Here is a 7080-nt window from a genome sequence, read left to right as displayed (position 1 = left end):
AGGAGCGCTGGAGGGATTTAAAAATCAGAATAAATGAAAGGTTGAAGGCTACGCTGAATAGATTTTAACATAATTTCAGTTTAGTGAAGCAGCAGAATAGTTACACTTAGTTACATAAGCGTGTGTTGCCACGCCAGAAGATGCTAATGTGATTGCAGTTAGTCCTGAAGCAAGACTGTAACTAATGTAAGAAGAAAGAACAGATGAAAGTTTGAGTTCATAATCAGAAGAACACACGATTTTTCACTTCTATGCAATCAGAGGTTTTGCTGCTGAAACCTCACTTTGTCCATTATGACCTGTAGTTACACTTTGCTTTGGCATTAAGGTGCAGCTATCACTTGTGGCTGCAGCGGCTGCTGTTCACCAGAAGTTACATAGTCGCACTTTAAAGGTTGTTTGTTAATAAAGACAATATAGAGCTTCATTAATCCTTGAGGAAATTGTTGATTTTCTGCAGAATTGGGAACAAATATGAAAATCTAGAAAAACAAGTGAAAACAACAACAATATGACGTAGAGCAAGTGTAAAGATTCATGGTCAACTGAAATAAGTAAGTGTTATTTTTTGGCTGATCGAACAAAGTCAAGACACTTAATCTCACTTATGCAAAGATCGTACATTTAAATGAGTCAGCATTGCCATAAAACACTGCGTGTTGATTCACGACTTTACCCTGAATAATGTAATCATCATAGATATTAAGGGAACAGAGTGTGGGATTTTGTGCCATCTAGAGGTGAAGTTCAGATCTTAATAAACAAAATATCCCTCACCCCACCCTCCCCTGCAAAAGGTCCACTCTAAAGGCAGCATTTGGTTTGTCCATTCTGGGCTACTGTAGAAATATGGAGGTGCAACATGGCGGACTTAGTGGAAGAGGACCACCAGGTAATGAAATCACAACAATACTTAGTTTTTTCAGGTGATTAGACACAAATGAAAACACAATATTGACTATTATCTTCCATTTCAGCTGACCTTTAAAAGGATAGCTACCTCATTTAAAATATTATGGCAGATTTATATAATCTCCTGGTATACATCATAACATCTGCAGCCCCTCTGCATGTTATATTCTGCATGTTAGCAAGCACAACCAAAAGTGTCTGTGGTTTGTATGGAGTCAGAATAACCATGCAGGCCATGACTGCCAGCACTTCTTCAAGTTAACATTTTTCTTCTGGAGGAGAAAAAAAAAAATGCTGCATCATCTAAGCTCCTTACGTCTCAGAGGAGGAACGTGTCACGCAGAGGAGGATGCTAAATGTCTGCTGGTGAGAGCGGTGGAGAAGGGATTAGAGCGTGTGACTCACTTCTTCTTCTTGTTTTTTGACTCTTATCACCTACACTGCAGCCTTGATCGGGCCCTTAATCCCTTTAGTGACTGAGAAGCGGAGTAATACCGAAACACTTTTGCATTCATTATCCTCCCTGTGAAATAATGCCCGCTGTCATCCTCCAGACACCCCCGGCCTGAGGTTTCTTCAGCTCCTCCAGGTCCCCTCGGACAAGTGGGAAGACTGTGCGGTATCAGGTGGGCTCCAGTCGAATCAAAGCGCTCGCTTTAATGTGATCCTCACGAGTAAAAACACGGCACAGTAAGCTTAGTATTTTGGCTCTTTTGCATTTCAGACGATAGTGTGCTTCCAACTTAAGGACGACCTGTTTCAACATGACAGTGACCCCAATGCACAAAGGGAGGTTGATAAAGAAATGGTGTCGATGTTGAAGAACTAAAATGTAACAGCAGAGTTATTGTTGCAGTTTCAAGCTCTCAGCTCAGTCAAGAAACAACAACTTATAAATCATCCATCGATGAGTGTCGGAGCAAAGAAAGAATCCACCAAGTAAATATTTGGACATTCTTGAACTCCAAAAGTGGTCTAGAAACCATTAAAGGACCTGAAGTTGTGTATAGTAGATCATGTTGAAAGCACTGGGTGTTGATATGTGGTGATATTTCATCACACAAACAGTAATATTAAGCATGCATGTGACATCGGCAGCCTGATTAATGCAACTAACCAATCAGCTGTGACAGCTGTTGTTTTCTGACACCTCTATCTGCCCTCGATGATGGCTTTAAAAGGGCTCCATGCAACAATTTATAGCAATTTACACGTATTAATCACTCTGTTATTGGCCATATGTGAGCAGATTGTAACGTGACTTTAAAAATGAGACCTTCCCCGTCTATCTCGGCTGTCCATACAAGCCTGCGGATGATTTGTTAAAGTTGTTTAATGCTGCTGGACTGTGGAGTTCTTTGTGAAAGACTCAGGTTGGATGTGACTTCATGCACCTCTCTCGGCTCCGCTCACAGAGAGCAACATGAGCTAACGTTAGTTTAAAAATGGAGTCCGCTAACCTACTGGCATCAAGCTCCACAGAGCCCCTTTCAACTAAAATCTGAAGCTTGAAACTGCAACATAGCCTCTTTTTTGGAGTCACTTAATTTTCACACAGTCAGTTTAATAAATAAATGTGTTATAATCTTGCCGCCATCAGGATGACTTTGATAATCCTGTCTTTTCATCTTTTGGACTTTTTATCTCAAAATACCTGCAACAAGAACAACATTCTCATCATATTTTTGCTAATTAGCATGGTAACCATTATTATACTGTATGTGCTTCAGAGTGCTGGACTTTTCCTTACAAGTGAACGTCTTTACAGTCATGTTAGTATAAACACATTACCGCGTACTTCTATTTCTTTTCATGTGACCGAGTTAACACAGACCTATGTGGAATTATTATCTGATTTGGTAACTCCAAGTCATCCAAGTGATGTCCCACTTTAAAGGCAGGGAAAGCCATATTGTAATAAGATAGTTAATTGTTCCCATTAATTGTTGAGTCTCACTCCCAGGTTGTCAAATGCCAACGAATACACACCCAAAGCGTCAGTATTTGACGACCTGGGCGTGAGACTCAACAATCAACTGTCTTTCCCCGTAATTGCCTTCCCTACCTTTGATGCACGCAGTGTCCTCTGAAATCCAGCGCCTCTTTTAAGTGGAAAATATTTATATTTTGCTTTCAGAAGTTGCCTCCTTTAGGCGGCTGAATTACCTCTTCAGCACAGTTTGAGATCTCAGTGGTACAACAGCAGTGTAAAACGCTCTGAGATCGACAACAATAAACTGGGATGGATGAATACTTAAAGAGGTTCCTCCAAACAACTGCAAGCTCTCAACTGCTCAAGGTCCCTGAACCCATTATAAAAGATTATATATTTCTTCAGTAATGTCATCCCTCCATCTCTTACCCCCCCTACACACACACACACACACACACACACACACACACACACACACAAACACACACCCACACCCTTTCTCTCCTTCCCCTCGCCAGATCAATTAACAGATTAGTGGTTGTGTGGGGCAGATTGAAGGCCCGGGCTCAGGATATCATCTGTGTCTAATGCATTTTCTGGAGAGGGAGTGAACATGAGCTTCACTGTCAGGGGAATATTGACAGTTTGGAGTGCAAGGTTACGTCTGCCCTCCGAGGTTTCATCGTCTGCCATTTCCTGCCTGTAATTTATTTATTTTTATGATCTAAACTGATGCTGTATTGATGCACAGGTAATTATCTAATATTCCATATATTTAATGCCACGTTAGCAGGAATTTCTTTCTTTCTTTCTATCTCTCTGTCTCTACTGTTTGTTCATCTTGTTGTTTTGTATATTATTAGTTTCTTTACTTCAAAGAAAGTGCACTAAATATGTTTGTTTATTCCTTCCACACATTGTTGGATGTATAACCTTTCCATTAACATGGATAGTGTGCCTGCCCGTGATTTGCGATCGCACCGTTTTGTAATTAAAATGAAGGGCTTCAGCTCTCATTAGCAGTGGCACCCTAATTGAAAATGGATGATGTTTTTCCCTCCGGTATGCCTTTATGTTTGCATAAGGAATAAGAGGCAATTTGTCCACAGCAACTACCGCCTGTATTTACACAGGCAGCCATCAGCATGCAGCACGGCCTGTGTCTTTGTTTACACACAGATTTAGCTGCACAGGTTCGGTGGCTCGGCTGTTTAGACAGCGGTGTGGCTATTTCTGACAGCCGGTGTACTTTTTAGTCCAGAGCAGGAGATTGGAGGCTGTGTACTTCAGTCTTTATACCATGTCAAGTATTTAAAGCCTGTTAGTCAACAGCAACAGTTTAACCTGTCGTACCTTTATGTAGTAATCACCACTAACAGCTGCAGTTTCAGTGATTGATGTCATTATCTCCACTCTGGAAGACTCTTACAGGGACAACTGTGCAGACTAAAAAAGTCAGTTATCACAGTAACGGGGTGCCACAGGGCTCTATTCTTGGTCCATTAATATTTACATTATACTTAAGTCTATTTTTATGTCCTTCATACAACTTTATGTGGCTCTGTCTGGCTCTAACACTTCTTCTGTCAGCCTTTGATGCTATCCAGATATCCTTCCTTCATTATAGACTTGTTTTGCCAGTAAAGCTAAAACTGTGCTGTTCTCCACATTTACTTGTGTCTCGTCAAAACACTCAGATAGAGATACTGAGATAACTGCTCATGTATATTTTAGAGTTGGCACTGGAAGCAAAAGGACGTGTAGTTTGTAAAGAGGATCTACGTCACTGTGCAAGTGTTGCTCAGTCAATATTTAGGTCTGTGCTTGATGTTGGAGATATTCTCTATTCTCAACACACCATATCGTCATCACTAATGACACATTTCAAGCTTGTTATTGCTCTCTGTATCACAAAGATGGATGGACTTCTATAAAGCTCTACTGTTAAAGCTTCTAACCTCACTTCCCTTCACTCATCTACATTTTTCAACTACAGTACACGACCCAAACCTTAAATATTCCATATTTATGTATTAATCTTGGGATTTTAAAGTGTTAATTAATTTTTCTTTTAAACTTTGTTTTGTCGCTTACTTGTTATGAATGCTCCTTGTTCTCAGGTCTATCTTGAAAAGAGGTCTTGATTGCATTGAGACTACCTAATTGCTTCCATTATTATTGTACACATTATTATATTTTAAACTCTTCTATGCTTTACATTTGAAGTTGTATTTTACACATGTGTATCACCACCAAGCATTTCACCTGTCTTTGTCCTGTACAGGAAGCTTTATCCAGTCCAGCTTATGGATTCATGGCCTGTACAGTTTGTGATGACAAGAGAACAGAGAAAAATCAATGTCAATGTGTTTAAGAACCGAAGCGGCAGCCGCTGTTCAGGGACCTTCCTGTGTCTCCTGGCTTGAGTTCCAGTCAATTACTCTTACTGATACGTCTCAGCGGCGCTGTGTGTCTGTCTGAAGATCGAGCAGATGCATCGCAGTTGCTGACAGTGAATGAAAAATGGCTCCAATCATCTCACCTTCATGAAGTGGTTTCATCACATTCACTAGATAAAAGATGCAGCTATTGTTCAAGGGGAAAGCCACTTTAAAAAGGATGTGTGCATGTTGAGATGATTCCTGTGAAACCGATAAGCAGGGGAAAAAATCAAGTATTCAGAATATAAGTAATATATATATTTCACATCTGGCTGTTTTGTACAGATATTCCACACAAAACAGACTGAAATCCATCATAAAAAAGGAGACCTTGATTTCCACCAACAGAAATGTAAAATAATATGATATAATCTTTACATCTGCTGCATTTAAATGAAGTCTTTGACTTTATCTTAATAGTGTATTGAAAGCCTTTAACAAAACCAAAGTTTAACGGTAAGTATTTGCATGCACCAAAAGATCAAATTACAGAGCCAGACAGCCCCCACCCCACAAATGTCATGACCGCACGCTCAACCCATAACGAGACAGTCTACAGCATCTCTGTGGGGCGAGTCATGGAAAAGTCAAGTGAAGTTTTGTTGTCCACAAAACATTTCTGGAGCTTCACAGCAAAACGCTCTTGCCGCATTCTCCTTAACAATTTAGATGGGGACGTGTTTTCAATTTTTTTGTTTACATTAAAGGGGATAAATCAAAGTACTGGACAAATTAAAACTGTGACCTGATGATTGCAGACATTTAAAGTTAATGGATCACTAAAGTTATTAAAATGTATCCTAAGGGGGTCACGATTGTGTCAGATCACACGACAATCCATCCAATGAGTGTTGAAACATTTCAATCCACCTCAGATGTGAGCCTCATGGTGGTGCTAGAGGAAAGTCAAGGGGGGTCAGCAAAGGCAGTAGGAGGACGAAAATCTGTAGAAAAATGTCATGGCAGTCCATCCTGTAAGGGTTAAATGTGCAATATGAAAGAATTTTAGTTGAAAACGTGAAGAAATAACATTTTGCTGTCTGTGAGTTGCGTTGCAGAGATATATACTTCAGTTAACATGCTAACCAGCTGGTCCTGACCCCTAACTGCACGACTAATTGAGCTACCTGGCTAACGGCAGTTACAGTTAGCAGCAGTTAGCAGTAACTGTGGTGATATGCTGCCCCCCCATTTGTTTTTAGGTGGTCAATTCTTACATATTGCATCTTTAAGACACTTGAGTCCGGACCAAAGCCAACAAGCAGACTAACATTGTCATCGCTGCTAACAACAAAAACAGGTTTATACCCAAAAATCTGATATTAGCATTACCACAAATAGCATCTTTTCACCAATATTGTGAAAATATACAGCACTAACTCCCCACAGGCTGAAAAAAGGGTGCACGTACCTGCAACATCTTATTAATTATGTCTCTGATGTTTGTAATCAGGCTTTACTTCACACAAACAACACAAATTATCATAATAATCACAGGTTCAGCAGTTAACGGCAGCTCCATGCTACACACTGTGTGCAAGCTTTGTCTTCATCATCATTAAATTAGAGCCGTTCAAACAACATCCCTGATTGATTAGAAAGTATATGCAGTGTTTTGTCTTGTTTTGATTATTTAACACGCTTCTACTGTAGAGGCATTAAATTGGTATAGTATACTGATGTATTTTTGATGCATTTTGGGATTCAAATCACATCTTGCACACCCTAACACCATGCGATCGAGCTGCTTTCCCTTTCATGATGCATGATTAAATTATTGATCATCCATCATTG

Source organism: Pagrus pagrus (genome assembly GCF_965226575.1).
Source record: "Pagrus pagrus genome assembly, chromosome: 3".
In the NCBI taxonomy this organism is placed as follows: domain Eukaryota; kingdom Metazoa; phylum Chordata; class Actinopteri; order Spariformes; family Sparidae; genus Pagrus; species Pagrus pagrus.
This window is presented reverse-complemented; position numbering follows the sequence as displayed.